Source organism: Plectropomus leopardus, chromosome 6 (genome assembly GCF_026936395.1).
Source record: "Plectropomus leopardus strain MGB_pleo_1.0 chromosome 6, ASM2693639v1, whole genome shotgun sequence".
Classification (NCBI taxonomy): Eukaryota; Metazoa; Chordata; class Actinopteri; order Perciformes; family Serranidae; genus Plectropomus; species Plectropomus leopardus.
Window position 1 is genome coordinate 13,983,546 of NC_142181.1, and position 24,418 is coordinate 14,007,963.

General features: G+C 39.4%; 1 protein-coding gene across 1 annotated transcript in view; it reads right to left on the reverse strand.

Annotated features, from left to right (window-relative positions):
- Positions 1 to 24,418, reverse strand: part of dner (delta/notch-like EGF repeat containing) — a 74,446-nt gene that overhangs the window by 34,844 nt on the left and 15,184 nt on the right. The gene's annotated exons all lie outside the window — the stretch shown is intronic.

Consider the following 24,418-nt stretch of genomic DNA (forward strand, 5'->3'; position numbering starts at 1 on the left):
GAAAAAGTATATATAAAATACATGTAAATTGCCAAGCTATGGGTAGAGATAAAGTCTGCTAGTCGCTAAGCTAATTTATGCAATGTGAAAGTGTTTAAGCTAATACTGTGACTGGCAAAAAACAAGTGTTTCGTCTGTGTGAAACACCATATCCTGAATACAACCATTACATTTCATGGATAAGCCTCATAAACAAGTTATTCATGTACTTTTAACCGCACTGAATATGATATTGTGATGAAACTGGCGATTTGCACCCCTGGTCGCTGTCTGATTACCTGCTTTGTGACACGCTGAAAACTAAAAATGTGAACTTTTGATCCTGCTTCATTTGAAGTGCTGTGAATAGTGTGACCTGAGAACAGTGTGATGAATGAGAAAGTGGAGTTTACACTCTTACTGATCGTTTCCTCTCTCATGCTACTCAGCTACTTTTATTGCCCTCTGACTCAGCTTCCCTTTTAACACCCTCCTCTCATTTATTTTATTACATTTTGTCTCTGCGTTCCTAATGAATTGTTGCAAGTCTGCATTTCTTCCTCTTTTGCTCCATTTTTTTCATTCTTTCACACACACAGATTACAGAATGAACGTACACATACCTGCACACACACATTTCGTCCCCAAACAAATTTTCCCTCGTCATACAGCAATGAAAAAATCAGCCCTGACAACCTCCTTCATGCTGGTTTCCCCCCCCATCAATAATTGATCATATTTGGGGAGAAACATTCCAGTATAGATGCTGAAGGTGAAAAAGGACAAAGCTGAGCTTATGAAGCTTACTGCCCGACACCGTGCTGCCTTTTGCTTGGTTTTCAGAGTCTTCTTAGGCTTAAGAACGTCTATAATCCTGCTGCCTTTTTTTTTTTGGCAAATTCCCTGAGACTAACTCAGGTATCTGCAGCTCCAGCTGTCTGATTTAAATGTGTTCAGATAACAGTTTTAATAAAACCCAGAGAAAAACAAAAAGCCACGCAGGCTGAAGAGAAGGGGAACAGAAGGATGGTAATGATGCTCGAATCAAATCCCCCGCTGCATAGAAACGTGCATGTGAGCATGTGAACGTGCATATGTGTGTCTGCGTGAAACAGCGAGTGGCAGAACAACAGAGCGTCATTAACAGTCCGCTCTCTCCACGACCGAGTCACAGCTCATTAGTGCTAATCTCTCACAGGTTTTTTACTCGCGATGCCTCTATCAAACTTTCTCTCTGCTCTGAAGCACAGCAGTCCCAGTCGTCCCGGAAGGCCACTCTCCAGTTCTTACACAGTCTGCTGCTCTTATCTGCACTCAAACGGCACCAGGGATTGAGTTTATCAACTTTTACAGAACAGCAGCGTTGGCGTGTCTGGGTTAGAGGAGGCATTAGAGTCAAGCTCATGACCTTTTTCATCCGTCACTCCTGATTCTCTTCCATCCTAACAGGCTCCGTCCAGACTGCACAGAAAGTGCTCTAACAAAGGACAGCAGGGAGCACGACAGGGATTATCAATACTTTGTAGCCTTTTGTACGTAACAAACTATTTTTTTGTTTTACTTTTTATGTGTGTTGGGAAAAAAATAACATCTATAAATTCACATTCACTGCACACTTCTTTTCCTCCCTTCCCCCTACCTATCCTTCATCACACACTTGCGCATAATAGCCAAAACGTTAAGAAATAATACATAAACACACACACACACTACTACAAATTATTTTATCTGCATTTAGAGTTTCAGTGTGAGTTACAAAAGGCTGCCAAGCATCAAAGAATTGCTGAGTTGACCCCTTTAGAGTACATCAAATCTTCTCTAGTTGGACATAGTACATGACCTCTCTCAACCAGGGTCCGAATACAGGTGGCAGCGGCTCTTTACATTTAAGAAATGTCATCCCTCTCGCTAAAAGAGTACAGAAAGCTATCATGTTGGTTTATAGCTCAGCTAAGCTGATATTTCGAGTCACTCCTAACAGGGCCATAGATGGACATGGTTCTTAGGGATTTAAAGATAAATTCCCAAATACTGCTCAGGTCTCTTCCTCTACAAAATGATCAAACCAGGTGATTCAAACCAGAGAAAGCACTAAATAAAGCAGTTTCATGTTACAAAACATTGTTTCTCTGACGTTCGTGGAATGATGGGAGCCGCTGCTTGCCGTCAGCTGTAAGGCAGTGGGGAAAAACAGCGCATTTCGTGGCTTCTGAGCGAACTGTGGCCTGTTGGAAACTCACTGGAGACCTGCTTCAGGATCACATAGATAAACTGGAATAAACAACCAGCAGGCTGAGAGGACAAATGATCACTGAGTGAGTATTTTTGTCACATAACGCTGTGTTTTAGCCAACAAAATAATAGCTTTTGGCTGTGGCGTTATAAACAGCCTCCAGGCGCTGTACAGTAAAGCATGTTGGTTGTTGAAAACGCTGTAGTGATACTAGCTTCATGACTTTTTTTACTCTGATGTTCTGGTCAAATGGTGAAATAGGTTGTTTCAAACGCCTTTACCTTTTGTAAACAAAGTTGGAGATGTTGGAGATGCCCTCCTCCAAGTGCTTGGCAGGTTTGGGGAGTATTTGGGGGGTTGAACATCAGAAGCTCGTATACAATGCGTCTGTGTACATGTAGTTAATGTACAAAGGGCTGTGCAGGAAGACAAACTCAGATTCTCAGTCGCAGTGAGGAATTCATTGCTTCAGTTGACTGCATTTACTATCAACACTAATTGAATATCCAATTAAAATATGGTGAATTTCTCCTTTAAGGAAGTTTTTACCAGGAGCTGAATTATCGGCAGAGGTCTCTTCCTCTCTGAAACAAACAGACCTGGAGATTTAAACACATAAAAGTACTGAATAATGCAGTTTCATGTTTAAAGATTTCCAACGCTCTCGCTGCGGAGGGGATGACACTAAGATGTGAAAACATGAAAGGCCCTTTCTAGCGTCAGTGTTTGTCTGTTCTGGGCTACTGTAGAAACATGGAGGTGCAACATGGCGGACTCTGTGGATAAGACTCGCTGCCTTTGTAGATAGAAATGGCTCATTGTAAGGTTACAAAAACGTGATTCTTATTAACGTGATTACAAACAAAAGAAAACATACTTTTATTCCATTTCTGCAAATATATCCTCCTAAATCCTACACACTGTCATCAACGCACTTTCATTAACGTACCGTCATTCACTGGCCCCAGCACTTCAGTATTAGAGGGCTGCTGCTTTTCTCTGTATGATATTTCCTTAAAATATAATGACTTAAGATACGGTGATTGGTTGACATCTCGTCACCTCGGGCTCTGAGAAACTCTGAGGGACATTTTTACTTTTTTTCTGACATTTTATAGAAACTTAACTTATTTATTCAACAAAGCATGCTCATTATAGTGACATTTCTTTGGGCTAACTGGCCTCCTTTGATTGTTGTGGCTACTCTTAATTCAACTGTATTACATTTAAATGATTAAATATCAAAAACTGTCATTTAAATCAGTAATAGATTTAGAGTGACACTAATTTTTTAAGGCCTAACATACCATGGTCTACACCAGGGATACTCAATTTGTTTTGCTCGGGGGCCACATTTCTAGGTTTTTAGGGGCGTCTGTAGGATTTTGGGAAGTTTGTAGGACTTTCGTACATTTCTAGGATTTTAGGACATTTCTAGGACTTTAGGAAACATCTAGGATTTAAGGACAATAGGGGCTTAGTTAGGACCTCTGTCGGGGGTGCGGAGGATCCTCCACCGGCACTTTTTTTGATAAACAAACTCTATTTTGATGCTGTTTTATGCACTCTGGCACCTTATGTATACTAAAAGTACAAAAAAGTAAGTTGAGAATCACAGGTATTTTCAGTTAATCGTCTAATTGGGTTTATTTTCAGGACATCGGAGATGTGTGGCCTGATAACTTAAACTTTTATCACTCCTATTTGTGAGATGGGGAGCTCATATAATCCCCGGGTAAACTGAGAACAGCTTTGTGTGTGTGCAGAGCCCTTAAAAATGTTGTTTATCACCCAGCCCTAACTTCCAAGTTGGTGGCATTATTATTCAGAGTTTATGGTGCCATCTATGGTGCTTGGTGCCATTAGTATTCACATACTTAGACACATCTTCCTGCATGATCTCGCTTGTTACTCTCTGGCACCAAACCGCTCATATGCCGCGGGCCCTGGCAACCATGCGAATCAATTTCTTCTAAGCAGCTGATAATAACTCACATTAGTCCCTTTATCTATATTCCCACATGGACCAACAAGCAGAACAAAGAGATCCTCTCAGGCCAAATTAAATGCTTCACAAGGTGCTGTGATGTATTTGCTCATTTAGGATGGCCACCCTGAGGAGGAAGGATCAATACAGCTGGATGGACGGAAACAGCAACGCTACTTAAACTATTAGCATCATCAATTTAACTTGGTGGAGGAGTCTGTTGCTGCAAACATGCAAGCACACACACACACACACACACACACACACACACACACACACACACACACACACACACTGTGGTAGGTAGACACATTGATGCAACATGAAGACATTCATATGCATCTTTGCACATTGTGTTTTAATTGGACTCGATTTCCGGGATGAAGCAGACACACAGCATTGAAAGCTTAAAAGAAACCCACAGTGTGGAAAGCTATCAACATTTCAGCTGTGGGATTATCCATTTGTGACATAAATTAAACTTGGAACTCTGAAATGGATAATTCAATTTAGCAGAATAAACTAAACTCACTAAATTACATCTCTGTCTCCACACAGTTAGATAACACTGAAAGTGGTGGTTAACACATGAAGACGTAAATGTGAACGTAAATGAAGACGTAAGACTCATACAAAAGGCTGACTAGGCCCAGTGAGGATGCAACTGGACATTGTTAAGAGTGTAAAATGCTCTTTTGTTTCAAAAAATGGTTTCAAAGTTGACAACATAAATATTCTTGATGGGTTGATGTGTTTTTCCTGTCAAAATGTTTTGCAGTGTGAATGACATCAGCTGACAGAAAGTAAATACATGAACCCAAGCTGCCCAACACATACGGAAATGTTATATATGTATACACTAAATTTCATTTTTTATTCATTAATGTTCTTTAGCCACCTACGCTTTTAAGGGTCATGGGTGGGGGGGCTTTAGCCTATCCCAGCTGACATTAGGCAAGAGGCGGGGGAGACACACAACCAATCACACTCAAATACACACCTACAGGCAATTTAGAGTCACCACTTCACCTAAACTGCACATCTCTGGAGGAAGCTGGAGTCACAGAGACCACGTAAACTACACACAGAAGGGCCCCAGCTGACCACCATATACGTCAAATATACAGCACTGTGCAGTGTCTTTATTAAGATACAAACAAAGAGCGTGTACAACGCATTAAAACACACACACACACACACACACACACACACACACACACACACAAATCAGAACAAAATGGCTTTTCAATATTTAATGTGACATCCCTTGCACCTCTTGGGGAGACTATCTTGAAGTTTTGTTAAATAATCTTCTGGCATATTATACAAAGCCTGCTTCAGCACTTCCCAAAGGTCTTCTTCAGATGTGGGCTGTTTCTTTATTCCTTTCTCTGTCCAGGTGATCCCGCACTGCCTCTATAATGTTCAGATCTGGACTGTGTGGCGGCCACTTTATCATTGGCCCAGTTTTATCAGCTGTTTTTTTTCTCCAAATATGATTTCACTGAATTAGAAATGTGCTTGGTTTTCTTGCCAAATATACACCCTGAAAAAGGGCGGCCGAAATGTCCGTGTTGCAATAATTAAAAAAAGAGAAAAAAAAGAAAAGCTATAATCGGAGTGCTGTCCTATTTTTCACTGCATTGATATCCACTTTGAAGATTCAGCACCCACTCTCAAAAAATGTAATTGCGAGTGAGCGTGTTGAATTTTACTCTCTGCTGTGATCTATATTTTGTGTATTTTGTGTTCATTTTTATGTGCTTTTAAATAAATTCCAAGTTAAAAAAAAGTAAAAATAAAATATATGGTAGAAATAAACCATATAAAAATCTTCATATGGATATTTTTTCGTAAATGTCATAAACTTATATTGTCATACTGTATATCCAGAGGATGTATGTGATAATAATATATCGCCTTATAGGCTACATCTGCAGGAAAAATCTGGAATTCCTCTGAAACGGTCCAAAACAGCTGAAGGCTCAGCTGCACAGTAAACGCTGAGCGTGCAAAAACAGCCAGGAAAACTGAGCAATGCTTGTTTTAGGAGGCTGTTTATCTGTGCTCCTGACATCCTCAGACAATTAACAAATGTAATGGTGATGTGGTGTCACCTTTTTGCAACATGACAGGAAAGGAAATATTTATACTCTAAGGATGCTTCCAACAGATCTGATGCAATGTGTCACTGAACTGTCGCTTTATTTATGAAGAAAACTTGAAAATGCAAACACATGAATGTTGTTAAATTCCAGGTTTGCTTCAACACAGTCACACAGTGACATTCATTAGGGCTGAAAATGAAAAGTTCTGCTCTTTAAGACTTTATTCTGCTTGTCTAATTTCCTCAGGAGACTTTTGTAATGTGATTTTTCAATAGGTTTTTAGTCCGTGTACAGGATGTTGAGTGAAACATGAAAAAACAGGATTATGTCTGTATTGAAGCACTCAAACAAACACACATGAACAGTAAATTAATAATGAATTAATATTTTCTTGGGTATAAATTCTGCGTTTCTTTCAAGAAAACTTCTATTATCCATATCTGTTTTATATGTGTGAAATCTGTAAGATCGGTTACATGTTTGTTACTGTTGTGTTTAAAGCGTTAAAGAGCAGTCCGCTGGGCTGCAGAGTTAGTAATTAATGAGACAAACCTTTCATAGGAAGTTGAGATAGGAAGACTGGCAGAAGTGTCCTTGAGCAAGTCATTAAAGTAAATCCCAACTAGCTCAGCAGATCTAAAGTCGCCCTCTGACCTCTGAGAGTTAAAAGAGAATTTCTCCACACAGATTAATAAATGTTTTAAAACTGCCTTCTGGCTTCATTATATTACTTTATTCAGAGAGTGAGTAGAGTTATAATGCAGCCTGCAGAAGGTTTAAACTGTGATAATACAAAGTAAGTGGGTGGTGATGATAAACAGAAGGATTTATTTGAAAAGGTGATGCACTGAGGGAAAAGCAAAGCAACATATGAGGATTTATCTATTACTGAACGCCTGGTGACTCTACAAACTGTTGTGGCTGCCAGTTTATGAGAATTAAAAAACAAAAACAGCAGACTTGTTTGTAGCATGACCATAACTGAGCAGTGTGTAATCCTTCAAGTAAAGCTGAAGAAAGATTATTAGGAGTAGAGAGTTTTCTCGTGTGGATCAGCTCAGGGAAAGGCTAAATGCTGCATGTGTAAAAACAGTACCAAAGATATGTTTTGCTGGTCAGTTATTAGCTGGAGGCTGCATCGCAAATTTTAAAGGAGTTCTTTTGTAAAAGGCTTTTGTCACCATTTAAATGGATACGTGTGCCAAAATTAAAATGGAAAAATCCTACAGCATGCAATATCTCAGGCCAGAGATACTCAACTTTACCACTTTTACAAAATGACAGGAGGCCAGGGGCAGAAGCCCCATACATGTTTTTAGGATTTTAGGGCGTTTCTAGGACTTAAGGACACTTCTCGGATTTTAGGACGCTTCTCAGATTTTATTATGTTTCAAGGATTTTAGGTAGTTTCTAGCACTTTATGGATGTTTCTAGGATTTTAGGACATTGTGGACATGCAGGGAATCTCTCACTGGCATTTTGTTTTTTTTTTTTTTTTGTTAAACAAGCTCTATTTTGCTGCTTTGTTCACTCTGGCACCTTATGTATATAAACAATTTCCAGTGTGAATCACTTTATTTTTACTGCAAATTAGAAAATGGCTGGGGGGCCATTAGACATCCTGTCGGGGGCCAGATTTGGCCCACATGCTGTATGTTGAGTATCACTGTCTTGACAATAGTGTGCTTCCAACATTGTAGAGACAGTCTGGGGGAAATTATTTCTTGTTTCAACCAAACAATAACCCCATACACAAAGAGATGTCTATGATGCCACTGTTGTCCCTGTTCTGTCCATAGACTGTATATAAAGATGGACAACATGACAATTGGGCCACTGGGTTTCCCTGTTTACTGTGAAAGAAAGTGACTGACCTGCACAGAGCCCTGACCTCAACCCCATCCACCAGCTTTGAGATAAACTACTAAACCGACAGAGACCGCCAGTCCTTATTGCCTAACATGATTGTCACGAGTGATCTTTTGGCTGAATGGGGACAAATCCCTGAAAAAAAAGGTCCATCCTATGACATTTATACCCCAGTTTTGTACAGATGAAGTAAGAGACCTTAAACTCGCTATATGTGGCAAATTGACAAAGTCAGAGATCGGCTGTTGCACATAGTGGAGCATTTAGCGGCAAAAGAGGCAGCTATTTCCCTAAGGAGGTGGTGGAGACCAAAAACAGAGCAAAAGGGAGGTGAATATTGTACTTATAGATTCACTAAATGGCTGTAAACAGGAGTCAAAATCAATGATAATGTTGCTCTGACTACACTGGATGCATAAACAGTTAACAAGCAACTGGTGCAAACAAAATCACCACATCAACTTAAAAGGTCAGGGTTGTGTTTACACTTACACTTTTACACCACCATTGCCCCCCAAAATGACCAAGTTATTGTAGTGTAGTGAGTAGACAGCAGCCAGGTTTTCAAATCTTGTGTTTAGCCTTCTCAGCGGACTGGAAGCTGTTAACTGCATATTAATGGTTGTGCTTCTGGAATAAGATGGTCAACAAACATGGGCGCAATGTTTGGGACTTCCCTTCGTTTAAGTCACTTTAAGAACTTCATTTTACTTGAAGAAACTTTGCTCTGAACAGGTGGATCAGCAGCTCAGTTCAACAAGCTCCTGTGAAGCTACAACCGTGATGGAGCTTGTGCCGTCAGCTGTTTCATAACAGCAGTTAACTGAGCGCTTCATTTCACCAGTTTATCAGCCACTTACTGTTTATGGGAGGCTCATTTTGAGCGGTAGGTCATAATTCTGCAGGGGTTCATTTTAATGACCCAATCGTTCAGCTAATCACACACATAAAATTAGTTGGAAGGGCAGTGATGACTCACACTGCATATGGAAAAAAACTGAGGTGCACATGTGAAATAAACGATAAATTTAATAGAGTTACAAACTAAAAGAAATTTTAAATTTAAGGTAGCATAACAGAGGAAGATACAGACATCTGCACAAGGACACTGATACACACACACACACACACACACACACACACACACACAATAACAGGAACCAGTACAAATCTGAAACGATCACGCAGGTTGCCTGAAATTTTTCTACAGCCCCTTTATAACGATCAAGATGTGTTGCCATGGCTACAGTAGCTAGGTAACATGAGCGCAATTAGCACACAGTACTACACACAGAGTGTGTGTAGAGTGTGTATGTCTGTTTTCACACCCCCATCGCACCTGTTCCCTGCACACACACAGTATCAATATTTGCCCAAAGAGTCCCATCATGCTGCAGAGAGACAATCCATCTTATAATCCACTTACTTCCTCGTCTGGGCTGTTTATCACCATTTTGCCTCCCTCTGTCAGGGTGATAACACCCCCAGCTGTGGAGGGAGAATAGATCCAGATAGCATTTGCTTAATCACTCTCTCATGAAAACACTCGCTCGCAAGTAAGGAAAATATCTCTGCAGGAGTTCAGAGAGGATAAATTTGTCTCGTGAAGCCCAAACAGAGATGAAGGAACACAGTCTGGTTATCAAAAACATCATCATTAGAGTGCATTTGCTGTAATGTAGTGATTCTGCAGCTTGTAAATGAGCAAAAATGTAATGAGAATTATTTCCAAAGAGAGTCTACATTGTTCAAAGTTTAGTATGGCTATGTGAAGTGGTAGGCATAGTGATTTGCCTTAAGAAAACATTTTATTGCTCTTCCTAACATACAGTGAGCGGTCTGTAGCGGACAGAGTGGTAAAACTGACCAGATATACTATGAACAACAGCAAAAGGAGCCTGTCAAGCCCCGAAAAAAACCTTAGCGATGGCTTACTGTTGTTCTGAAAACAGGTTGGAGGTGCGCAAAGCTTCTTAAATATACTTTCCTATGAAAAGTAATGCGCCAAAATATCCTACCTTGTCATGAGCAAGTTATTTTCACTTAACCCGTGCACTTGGGGAGATCACAGGACTTTCCCCAAAGCTTCAGTTTGTAACTTTTTATAAAGTATAGTAGTACATATGGATAGGACTCACAATGGCCCCACAATATGATATAATTGCAACACTTCATGATACAATAGTATTACAATTTCAATAATTATCATTGCAAACTTAAATTTAAATATATGCCCATCTATTGTGATTTATTATCTAATTTTCCACTGTGAATTAAGGACAAAGTGTGTCAACAACAGTTTTTGTCTAAAGTTTTTATCATGCCTCAATCATTTTTATTGCAGCAAAATGTATCTAGTGGACTGAAAAAGTGATTTTTTTGAACATAGAGGATAAACCATTTTTCTAATGAAAAAAAAACATCTGTGTATTGACACATTGATATTGCCTCTCAAAATATCACAATACTATTGCTGTATCGATTTACCCATACTCCTTACATATAGCATGTAAAGAATTTGCTCTGGCCGGTGGGTCGTGCTTGGTTTTGGCTTGCCTGTTTTCAACATGACAGCCGGGTCACAGATATTCTCATTGTCCAGCTAAGCAATATACTAAAATATGTTTCGGAAAACAATAGGCGAGAAAAAGGCAATGCAGTAAAAGAATCTCGAATCATATTTGATCAGCGCCGCTGAGAAATGCCAGGAGGATCAGTGAAAACACTGCTGGGAACCTGAAACTTGGTGTGTTAGGGCATGTTAATCAGCGTATGCACAGCTGCATGTGAAGTGGAATATTCATTATCATTAACTATGTAAACAACTAATTGTCTTTTTTATAATAATTACAAAAAAAGAATATTTTGTGCAACGTAGTCACTGAGATACACATAAGTTAAAGATAATTACTAATGATGCTATTTCATATAAAATAGGCTAGCCAATCAACTGAAAATGGAGAACCATGACTTTCCAGTACCAGCGTTTTAGGTTATGATACTGCAGTCTGACTATCAGCAGCAACTTCATGTGACGTGTTGACAAGGGTTTTATATTTCATATTTTACTAATGAGAAATGCATTTAAAAATTGATGTGTCTGATGTAGATCCATCTTCTTCTTAAGACGGGGTGTGTGTTTGTCAAGCATTCGCGGTTTGCTGAATGCAAGGCTACTGAGAGAAACTGGAGCATCTCTCTGCATTGCATAATCTCAGAGGAGCAGAACAAATATGAGGAAATATACGGCTGGAGAGAAAGTATAACCCCGCAACATACAGATCATGTACCTCACAACACACACAGCTATAACCACATTATTCTCCATGGATCGATAGCTGTGAAACACACTGCATCACCATGGTTAGGGAGCTACAACCACAACTATGTGACTGTAACAGCCAGGGAACAAATACTGTGTAATTATATAATCAATCACACAGCAATTAGCTAGATGAACCAAATTAAACTTTCATATAGCCAGCAGTAATTTTTATCTCGAATGTGCAGCGCTTAATGAGCACCCGCAATCCAGCTAAAACAAAATATTTAATTCATGATAGTGACAAAATAATTCTTGAAAATCATCCCTCAATAGAGTCATTTTCCACCCGCAGTATTCTCTCCAGTCTGCTCCCAGGAGGTTTGAGCCCTGGGATGCAATCTGATTATATAAATAACCACAAAAATAAAGATCCGGGAATGAAGTCAATACTTTCACAAAAGTATAAAACTTGCCACCAGTACATAATTAACTGTACTAATCAAGTGAAAAAATTCATACTGTGGAGATATCAGCTTTTATATAGCCACAGGAATGTGTGGAAGTACAGTACACAACTCTTTGAGTTTGTGTCTTTGGATCCAGACAATATAAGTCCCAGGAAATGTTGCACTTTCCCCCAGTGTATCCCTGATTTATGAGTCGAGTGACTCAGGGATTCAAATGCAGCCAAGCAGGAGAAGTGCACTGACTGAAGCACAGGACTGTACAAATAAACCGATGACAGAGGAATCGACAAAGCAGAGAACTGGTAGAGACGGTAGATGAGGAAAAACAAATAATTACACAATTGTTTTGTATGGATTTGCTCTTGTAGACAGTTATGTCTCGTACAGTAAAGTGACTGTAATCAGAGGAACAAGCTCAGTTCTCACATCATGATGCAAGACTGTGTAAAACATTTCTATCCTTTGCAGAAAAACTGATGGTTTTTGTTCACAGGCCATGGCTGCAAGAGGATCAACATTTTTGCAAGTGAGTCTAATCTCTGCTACTTTTCATAATAAAAAAAAAGGCTGATGGAAACCCAGCTGAGTAACTGCCTAAGTGTCAAATAAAATTGAAAGACTTGATGAGTCACAGGCACTGTGAATATTTTAGGATCTGGCTGCTGGCTGGATTTAATTTCAAAGTCTGGTAATAACACCTTTGCTTAGTTTTGTACTGTACTGTAGAGAAGATAGTTAAATTGTTAGGAGGTTGTTGTCGTCTTCCTGTACTAAAAGGCCTAATTTACTTCAGCCCAAAGCCAGTGGCTCATAAGGGTGGCAAAAAACTATGTAGTTAAGGAATCGCATATACTTTGATTCTTATTTATAGTTAAAGTCACTAATTATCTAATGTTTATAGACTCATGCTAACACAGTTAAAATTCTGAGTTTCACAACAAATCTGTTTTAATGTGTTATTTATCTTAGTGTCTGATGCCTTCTCCCAAAATACTTTACACAACCAAACTGCACTTTGAAAGCAAAAATATATATATACATTAAAAACATTAGAGGGCAGGCTGATAGTGCCGTAACCTCGAAATGGACAAAAGATCAAACTTGGCTACTGAGAAAAGAACTGTATTTACAGACCATTAGACATAAAAGGAAACACTGGAATAAAGCTCTTATTGGGATACTGTATATTTCTGGTTATCAGAAATACCAGCAAATACAAACCATACTGCGACAAGGCTCTGATACACAATTAACCACCTTCACAAAATGAAATATGAAGCCAGTTTGAGTAGTCTGAGATGCAAGGATGTTGGTTTCTATGTAACATTCACAGAGGACAGGACCCATATGAAACGGGGGGTTGGAGAGCCCTCAAACAGTAAATTCTGAGCGCTTAGTCTCCTGTTTTTTTAGTGTTTTTGTTCTTATGCACCAATTTGTGCACTTCCTCCATTCATTTTGTGTAAATGTCAAAATAAAAGTCCATTGTTACTTTTATGATTTTTATTGCGGGGGATAAATGCACATATTCTAAATAACGTCAGTGGACTTCCTTGTCCACATATGATGCCACAACCAACACTGGGATGCCAACAAAAGCCTGGATGTCAGGATTAGGCAACAAAAGCATGTGGATACCAATGCTGGGATGTTAACAAAAGTAGGTTTAAAGAAAAAAACATCATGACATGGCGGTACATTCATACGGGAAGCAAACACCAGAATCTCAGGTGATAGTCCAACTCCTTATATTACGTCATTAACAGCAGCATTTCAACCTGACGCCATCCTGTGGTGTATTATACAGCCGTAACAGGTTCTGTCTGGCTGCGCTGTCAACTAACTCTGCCTGTCCACGTACAGTATCACACTGCCATGCCAGATGCTATCTGGTCAACCAGCGGTGTATCATAACACCACGAAAGGTTCAGTCTGGCTGCATTACAAAGCGCAAAAGGTGTCTTTTAGCATTGGTGTCTGAGGCTGAAATCACTGACAAAGCTGTTTTGGACTGAAGATGGGCTTGGTGAGATGTTTGTGTTGACATAGAGCAAATTAGTGTTTTGCCACAACATGTTCTTAATCCAAACTTATTTGTCAGTGACCTTCCACATAAACATATTATGTTTTAGGCATCCTTGTGCATCAGCTGATTACGCTCCGGGATGCCGCTACAGTGATGTCAACAAATGCATGTTTTGGGATGACGCAACGCGGTCCGTATGTTCACACAACGACGAGTTTGGAGCGAGTGACCGGTTTGTCATGGCACTGATTCCAAATGTCCTGTTATTTTCCCACAATCCCGAGAGAGAAAAATCACGTGAAATGGAGACTCCAGTAATGTGGGTGTTAAGTAAGATTGTCTGTCTACACAATATTAGCCCTGTGATTTTCTAGCAACCTGTCCGGGATATGTTTTTGCTGGGATTTTACTGAAATAGGCTCCGTTACAAATTCCTGAACAAGTCAGTGTGTGGTTGTTAAGTCCTGACACACTTTGTGTTTTTTGAAGCTTTTCAAATAAAAAGGTATTCACCTGTCTTACGCCTTCAACTGCATCAAGTCAATGAAATTTAAAGACAGGGAAACGCAGTGTATGGAGCTTCTGGTTTAGCATTTAAGCAGTATCAAGTCAGTATCCCAGACAGACATTATTGTTGTTATGATTTATTACACCCGTCAGTCAGAGAACCACCCAGCATTAAACCCCTCATGATCCAGACTCTTCACTTCTGCTGTCAGCACAGACACAACTTTAAGACACCATTGTCGATACTCTACCAGAGACTGTTTTCCATTTCCATCAGCGTCATGAACGGAGGAGCAGGTGATTGGTAGGATGTCAGAAAACTTTTATTATTACTTAGCAGATTCTTTGCGACTTTTACTTTGCTTTAAGCCTTTATCTGTCACAGTTAGTAAAACTGAGACATTATTTTTGGACAAAGACGAAGGACGCAGACAGTCTCATCTTTCCAAAACATTTTAATCTTTTCAGCCAGAATGTGAAACTGAATAACTGTGTTTTTGTTTTGGAACACGGGAACATTAAAAAATATTGATGCTCTTGTCATATGAAGAACCAACAGAAACAGACCACTGACCCATTTTTGGGGCTGCGCCTTAGTAAAGAAACAAAACAGTGTAAAAAGTCCTTAGGCTTTTGTCTGTTCAGTGCAAAGCAGAGGGACACGAATGAAATCATCAACTAAGAAGAGACTGACAGCTGTCAAGTGACATTAAGAGTGGAGGTGTAAACAAGGCTGTTCAGATAAAAAAAAGTTTCAGCTACTTCAAGAAAACCAAATTACTTATATATTGTAGTAAAAAACATAAGTAAAGGAACACAAAGTGAGACAAGTGAGACAAAGAAGTATGTAAAAAAATGTGACCAGCAGACACTTTAATGTTCCCACTGGGAAATTCAGAACTGAATGTTTTTTTGATGTTGTTGCTTTTTGAGTACGATTTGTAATATCAGAGTATTGTGAAATCAAAAAAGGTACAAAGAGAAAATGAAAAGAAAAATGATCCACATGTACTCAAATATTTTTCGCCAAGTTTTTCTGGTGATCCTGTGACAGTATCTTTTAAAATAAAAAAAATATAATATAATTATTCTACTGCACTGATCTCCTTTTACTCTCATCAATAAGAAACGAAATTGTTTTCAGTATCTTCACTTGTATGTGTTCCAAAAAGCTGCAGCCGGTTTTAACGTGTATTTGTTCATGCTTTAACCATATTAGGTGTGAAATGAAACTGGGATGAGGATTGTCAGCTGTCAGTCCTGATTCCTGTGAGATGATTGACGAGTCTCAGGCAGAGCTAAAGCAGGAAGAGGTGGTGATCTCACTGAATGCAACCAGAGGTTAAAGCTGGATTTAATGACTACCTGTGTGACAGGGATCGCTCAATGTGACAAACTCACTGAGAATTGCAGTTCTCCTTAGCTCTATGAAGCATTTTTGAATCTCAAAATTCTGCGAGACGATTACAAATGAATGCTTATGTTGTTGCCTGTCTGCTGTTGGCTGAGACGGCCCTGTAAAAAAACTTGGTGATAATTTGACTATGCTGTATTTTCAGCTGATTTCAATGCCCCTAATCATGGGCTGACTGTGAGACAATGGGCCCCTGAGCTCAGACATGCAGAGGGCCCCACCACCTCTGCTGTGTAGGAGCAAGAAACACAGGTTTAAAAGTTGTTTTGCCTGTTTTATGTCACATTGTAGTCGTGCATTTCTCCATTGTTTTTTGTCTCTTTGTGTTCATTTTGAGTCTCTGTATTTGCTCATTTTGAGTGTCTGTATTTGCTTTGTGTCTCTTTATCATACCTCTCGAACAGGAAACAGTTTGTCACCATCATCAACCCACCCCCAGCCCCTGTCAACCAAGGTGTGCCTCAAGGCTCTGTGCTCGGTCCCCTCCTCTTTATAATCTACATGCTCCCTCTTGGGCAAATCATCGGACAACATGGTCTCAGTTTCCACTCCTACGCTGATGACACCTTATCTGTGGACATGCTCAAAAAACTCTTCAAGCGCCATCTGTTCACCACAGCCTACAACCTCACCTAGCTCTGCATCCCTACCAGTCACTTGTCTGTACCTCTGTTCAGTTTGTTTGTTTGTTTGTTTGTTTGCTCGTTTTTGTTACATTTTTTATTGAATTGTGTAGAGCCTCCTTGGGTTTCTTGAAAGGCGCTATATTAATCTAAGTTATTATTATGATTATTTGTAGTAATTTTGTTTCTTTATGTAGTTATTTTGAGTCTCTTTGTTATCATTTTGTGTCTCTTTGCAGCTGTTTTGCATCTCTTTGTAGTTGTTTTGTGTCTCTTTGTTGGCATTTTGAGTCTCAACTTGTCTCTTCAGGGATTTTTTTATTGAGCCAGTTCTCCTGTACGGTGCAATCTGTTTTTTCCATATGCTCACAGTCACCAATAAGAATAAACTAAGGATAACTAACATAGCCAGCAAACTCATAGGTATTTCTACCTCTAAGTTTTCATCCCTGAGCCACAAAGTATTTACTATCACCCAGATCATCCACACCACCTGTACTTCATCCCCCTCCCTCCTGGATGTAGGTATAAACTTCCCATGTGCAGAAAGGCCTGTGTCAGTAAGAGTCAATTGCCTATTTACACATCCAACAGATACAGAGCAACATAAGCAATGATTTGGAGGTTTGTTTTTGGCAACTTGCTGAATGTAAATCAAATATTCACTTTCCTTTAAGCTCTGTTTTTGGTCTTCTCAAACTCCCAAGTGATATATCTGGAGCTTAATACTCCTTTAGTGTCTTACTTTGTCTGTCCTTTGGTGCAGGGTAGGTAATATACAACTGAAAACAGATGCTGATGAGAGCAGAAATAGCAAACCAAAGTAGAAATGTTAATGGAAATTAAAAAAATTAGCTGAAAGATGCTATAAATACATTAATTATCCTTACTTAAAACATATGTCTTTCTTTATTCTAACCATCCAGTCTTATGTAAAGACTGGACAAAGAGCCGGATAACAGATATTCAAAGATGATGAAAACATCACGTTGCTTATAAAGCCAAGCTCCCATAAAGTTTGTGCAGCCTCATAAAAGCAAATTATTACTTATAGAAAAGCTCGGAGGAGTGCAGCAGGACAAAGATGGATTACCATCATTCACTCACTCCTACGAGCTGCCCAGTACCACTAAACAGACTTGCTCAAGGGTACTGAAAGTACACCTTTACTGCAACTAGAGGAAGAATTACATCCCCGTTACAGATTTTCCAAAACATTTCTTTAATATCCTGGCTGTCACTGTACTCATTACTGTATCAGACTGAGCCGTGCCATGCTTATTGATGAGTTGCCATCTTTCAGACAGCAAGAGAGACTGAAAAAGAGTCAGGACACAATATTTGTTCATCATCTGCTAAAAATGAAACCATGCATTCCAAAAAAGGATAAATTATTGTTGTAAAAAAATTGGCTCCCAGAATTTGTATTGTCCTCTCTTGCACAGTAGGCCTACATTTCCAAAAATCATATCCCAAATCATTCTAGGATAAAAATCAATCTCCAACCATCTGCTTCATATTCATCCAAGTTGTTGTAGCATCCAGTAACACAGGACGATGCTTCTGTCGTGGCCAGAAAGTGTGTTTTTGTCAGCAAGCCTTTAATGTTATCTATTTCTGCACATCAAAGTGCCTGCCGCCCCTCCTTCTCTCTAAAACTTCCCCATCACTTCCTGGCCCAGAGGCTTCAAAGAGCAACTCCTCTTTCAAAATGTGGATCCACGAAGCCTACACAAACATGGCCGAGCACCTTGCTAAAATTCAATCTTGCCTTGATGCATAAATAGATGTAAATGGAGGAGTAATGGAAAGATGGATGGGAAAATATGCTAATGAGGTGAAACTGTCCTTCCTGCTAATAATTTCCCATCTGAATAATACATCCCCCGTTCATACACATCTTTACTTTTTGGTTATCATACTTTATTGGAGCTTCATTCTGTCCGTCACTCAAAAGCTAACACACAGCCGGAGGACACTTTCTTTTCTTCATGAGGGTCTCTGTGCTGTCATCAAACAAATGACATTAAATAACCTCCCATGATTGCTCAACATCATCCCTCAAAAGACAATTACCTCTTAACTCTGCCGAATGCCAAAATCGACAGATATAGAGGAGGACTGATGCAAGAAATGAGAGGAGGAGGAGAAGAAGAGTAAGGAGAATACTAAGTGAGAGGAGAATGATTTAAGAGAGGAGGTGCTGCAAGGCTCTATTTATACCTATCCAAGTGGAGCCGGGGCTGCAGGGGACTAGGGCGTCTCTTCTCGAGGGCTGGGACACAGTTGTCTGTCTTCTTATTCTATCAGACGGGAACTAAAATGGATCAGGAGCTTTCAGGCTCTTTGTGAATTTATCAGAAGCTGCTCTTGCAGCAGATGCACTGACAGATAGACAGTTTTTTTGCTTGGTATTACATCTTTCCTATGCAGCTTTTTCACATTACAATGACAGCTAGTCTGTCGGCTCGATACTCCAGTTATTCTTGATTAGCCGCGACTTTAATATCAGCTCTGTGTCAGTGTTGAGACTACAGTATTTTTAGCTGTCACAAGTAGAACAGATTGCATCACTTGAAATATTAGGCACTTTTCTGCAGTGAGATATAACCCCTCTGTATTTAAACTATTCCTCCTTTAACTTGTAGCTTGGAGCCGGACATGCAATATGAAATATTACACATTTAAACAGACCCTAAAAAAGACTTAAAGCTGTACTTGCTAACTAAGTTTTCATTATTTTCAACTAAATGTGCTTTAGTTCACTATCTATTTGGGACCAAAGCATACAGAGTTGTGACATGCGACACAAGTTGGAAATGAGAAGACTCAGACTGATAAGACACAGCAAACAAAATCAAACAGTAAACAGCAAACAAACACAAAAAACAGCTGTCTTCACACAAGCAAAATGGCTTACATCAAAAAAATAAGGAAAAGAAAGCACACAACTACTCAACAATGTCATGTGATCGGCAATTTCTGCATATCTGTGCCCCAGTTCTAGACTTCTTGTGAGTTCAAAACAGTCTTTGAGTATGGTGTGTGACCCCACTAAAAGAGTGGAAACTTAAATTGTATTCCTGCAATTTACTACTAAACATGGATAAAATAAAATCGTAAAGACAAAGATTAAAACAGAACAAACAAAGAGAACGGCGAATTTCAAAAGAGCAGAGCAGAGGTGGAGACATCCTGACTTTAGTTTGCAGCTGTGTTGTAGTTGATAACACCTAAACTGAGACCAAGTCATGACCAACACCAGAGTGTATCCAGCTCACACCTGATCAGTGAGTCCCACACTGCATGACACACTTACAATAAAATGTCAAAAACACAAACTACAGGCACTCCTTAAACTGATCTGAAAGAACAGCACAGTCCCATAAAAAACACCCACAGAAAACAAATGAGGAGTCTTCTTCATTCACCTCTTTTATTGTCATTCTGTATTTATGTGTTTACATAGGCGCACCATTAAAAAATGTCTTGATAAAATGATCAAAAGGCACTGCAGAGGTATGTGTGGGGATTTTCCTTTGTTTTCTATAAGCAAGCAAAAACAAACACTAAAATCAACCTTCAACAGCCCTCCTTTGCACAGAGTGATACATAAACAAATCTCACCTCCTCTTTGTCTGAGACCGGGACAAGACTAAGTGAAAATGTGGTTGAGTTAAAGACAAGACCGAGACCTTCAAAAAGTGGTCTTGAGACCCATCTTGAGTACTACAATGATGGGTTGTAGTATGGATCAAACCGCAGAAATACTGGATCCTACACTTCCCATAATGCCACTCAATAGTCGCTATCATTAGATAAATGTCACTGACATTTTGTTACTGAAAAGTACACATGCTAATGTTGGCAATAGCCAACACCACCACCACAAACGACAAAAAACCCAAAAAACATCACTTAACTGTGCTGTCAGCTTTAATAGTCTCTTGTTGAGACCCCCACAAAAATCAAATCTTTGTCCCATTATCTCTGTCTGCCAATCACAGGTGCGCCATATCATACAAATCACTGTCATAGGTGACTGAAGAAACTGACTCCACAGCATTTCACCTAACAGGTTCATCGACAGCCTGGAAAATCTCATAAACACAACTTTTTACACTTTGATCTGACACAGTAGGTGGGTTTCTGTTAGCCCTCAAATTGTGCAAATTAAAACTGTGAATGCAAAACACTCTATTGGAAACACATACATTTTTTTTTTAAACTCCCATTTATCACAAAAAAGTTTTTACGCTTGCATGAGGTGTTATTTCAGGTGATTCCAAAAGGCCATATTTTGCAAAACTGCAGTGGAAACACTTTTTTTGCTTTTATAGGTCACATGTGCATTACACCCTGAAGAAGGCGCAAGCCAAGACGCGTTGCTGTATTTTTAATGTCTATAGCCCTATAAATTAAATGCCTTTTATGCTTTGAAAACCATCCTGAGTGCCTGGATCTGGATCTTTTACACTACAGTTTTTTTGGTCACAAGTTCCTGCCTTTTTTAAAAAATATTTGATATATTTTTGCTGTCGTTAAGTGTGGTCCCAACTTACTTCTCCTAACTCAACACCACGTGTCAGCGACTAAATCTATTTGATTAATTTATTTCTGTCCTATCTGCCAGCCTGCGACGTAGCGTGATACAGGGCGACGCAGTGCAACAATTTCAGCAGCACTTTTGTCACAAGTTACCCTCAATAACACTGTTGTGAATATGAACAATGAAGAATTAAGTTCTCGCACATATTTTCAGTGGTTATGTCTCTGAGTATGCTCAGAGTGAACTAATGACAGGTATGTGGTTTGTTTACATGTTGTGACGGAGTTACATTTTAATGGCTGCAGTGTGGACAGAGTGCATGCGATGTGACACGACGGGGTGTGATATCTGACACTCGTGTCCAATTAGGACACAGTGATAAACAATGTTTGCTGATTTTGGATTCTTTACTCATCAGATGCATGTGAGAAAAATAAAGTTTACTTCGCTGATTCAAAGTAACACTGCATGCACAATAGATATAAAAATGGTCATTTTGTTGGCGAAGTATTTCCTTTAAAACACAATCCATGCATAATGTGTCAGAGTCATGGTCATGGTGAGGGTTTGTCACCCACAGTATTATTTGACAAATGAGTCGGATTACATCTCTCTCTGACAGTGACAGGCAGCTGTGGTCTGACAGCGGACGTTTGTATGTGTGTGTGTGTGTGTGTGTGTGTGTGTGTGTGTGTCACTCATACATTATATATCAAGGCCACTGCAGCAACAACACCACTGGCTCAGCAGCTGTAGTTTCTGTATTTTCTCTGCCGCTGCCTTCTCTAAAACATTAAATCAGACGCAGCCTCTGCTGTGCAACACAGAACACTTAATGATTTGGATGGAAGCCCTCCTCTTGGCTTTTAAGCTGTCGCTCTGTATGACATGCTGTTTCATCATTACTTTCTGCATAAAAACTTACAACCCACTGCGATCCGACTTAGTGAGAAGCAGGAGCATTAATAGTTATACAAAATAGTAAATTTTGTGTAACAGGTTTGGATATGGGGTTATGTATGGTTTATGGTTTGCGTGTTAAAGGGGCAAATTATGGTATAAATAAATGTCTCTCTGCAGGAGAAAAACACTATAATACAAAATAAAAGTCCACCTCTCAGGCCACAGCTGGTAGAGATGGATGTCATTCTGTGTAGTAATCTACGAGCTCACTGCTCGCTCTGACCTACATACACAGAAGGTTTCTTGCACAACAAGATATCCTCTGTATGAAAAAAGGTGACACCTACTGCTGACACCATTAAATGGGCGCCGGCATGAAAGCAAAACAGTTTCTGGAGCTATATCAAAGACATGACGAGGCGTCTTGAGGCTTTTGTTGCCTCTTGAAAACTGAGTGATTTTCAGGTCACTTTTTATTGTTTTAAAAAGGTCTGTCGCAGATGTTAAAATAAGCAAAATCCCTCTTTGCTTCGTGTCAAGCTACAAATGGGTCTGGATCTGGTCCTGCTGCCACAGGGAATTAGTCACCGAAAAATTGGAAGTGGAACACCGTGTTCCGATTGTCACCTAAAAATCTGTAAATTATCACCACTCACTTAACCTGCCTCTCAGAAAGTCGAATAACAGCATGAGGGCTACGGTGCACAAAATGATTCTGTAAAAAACTCGACCGCACAAAAGGAGAAATATAGAAAACACGTCAGACCTCCTACTGACTTCTTTGTGCCTAATGTGGCCCACATGATTTGTTCCATTCCCATCTCTGAATCAAAAAAAAAAAGTCACACAGGAAGTAGCTGACATTTTCCCGTTGATCTTTTGGCTCCCCTCATCCTTGCACTGTTGCCATGGAGACCCCAGAAGAGGCATGGGGGCATAGCAATGGAAACTGGGGCTTGTAGTGGGAGGTGACACTGGACATGTATCATCGCTGTCCTTTCATCGGCTTTCTCCCTGAAGAGGAGGACGAATGTTTTTAGACGCCACAACAGTGAAGACGCAGCTTTTCATTGTGTTTAAGGAGTTCAAGATCTTCTCCAACAACGCCTACAAAAACATGTTCGAAAGATGACAGAAGGAGGGAGAACGACGATAGAAGGGATGATCCAAATCAATACCGGAAATGACTCAGGGGATTCTTTTCTGAACATAGCTGTAATGTGTTAATTTAAAGGATTCAATGTGTTTCCATTTCTCCAAATAAAATAGATGTGAATGATAATACTGTACTAAGATGACAGTTTTAAAGCACATTTAAATGATACTGTTGCAAATCAACAAATTGTATGAAAAGACTAAAACAAAAAGTTTTAATCCCAATCTCATTGTTGTCTGATTCTTTCTGTGGCACACAACAAAAACGCCACGCTCTAACTGAAGATGTCTAAAAACAAGTCACAAATGTTTAGTTTCATTATTTAAAAGTAGGGGTTGAAAGATTGTCGGCCTGGTTGAGGAACTTTTACTTTTCAAAACCTCACGGAGTTATTTGCATTTATTCATTTTTTTAATTACATTTTTTCTTGACTTTATTTTTCTTAAATGCTGTATATGATGCTGAAAGTTTAAGTTTTCATTAAACATTTGCCAAAAGCATTTAAACAAAGTTTTTTGTTGGAGTTTGTTATATTCTAATTTGTAAATATTGACAGTATGATTTTCATTTTTATTGTAAATGCATATCGGTTCAAAATATCGGTCATCGGTCTCATTAACTACCAACAATTGGTATCGGCGCTGAAAAACCAATGTCAGTCGACCCCTATATAAAAAAGGCTCAGTATTCTCCTAAAATAACCGGGCACTGTAGTTTTTAGCAAACACTCTCAAACTAAAACTGGAGGAAACAGTTCATTTATCAGGGATTAGTGGTGGATTGACATGTTTGTTGTACTAGTCAGCGGCAGAGCAGTGTATTTGGGAGTGATTCAAAATAAATTACATGCTCAGTGTAATGACAGAACATGTCACCGGTGCAACAGTGTGACTCTTTTGGGACTTTTTAATAGCTTTTGGACAACAATGGAGCTCAATGGCACAGAGGAATAAGCTATAGATGCTTATGGCACATCCACACTTGAATACATTAAAACAATCTCCGAACACACGAACATTTTAGCATTGTTTCAAAATAAATCTCCATTCTATTACATCTAAAAAAAAAAAAAAAAAACGCTTTTAACATGACCATTCACGTACACTGATCATGTGCTCATAGGTGTAAAACAGAAAGCAAATTGTCTAATCTGCAGTTGCAGAAAGTACCACGGAGATTTCATTGCTTGGATTGACGATGAAGTGAAGTGTTACTGTAAATTACATACGAGTTTAAGGCGGTCAAGGCGGCGGAACAGATTGGGAGTCCTTACAAAGCAGATACAGGGACATATCAGAGCAGTACCAGGAGCATTATCAGAAGTGAAAGTGG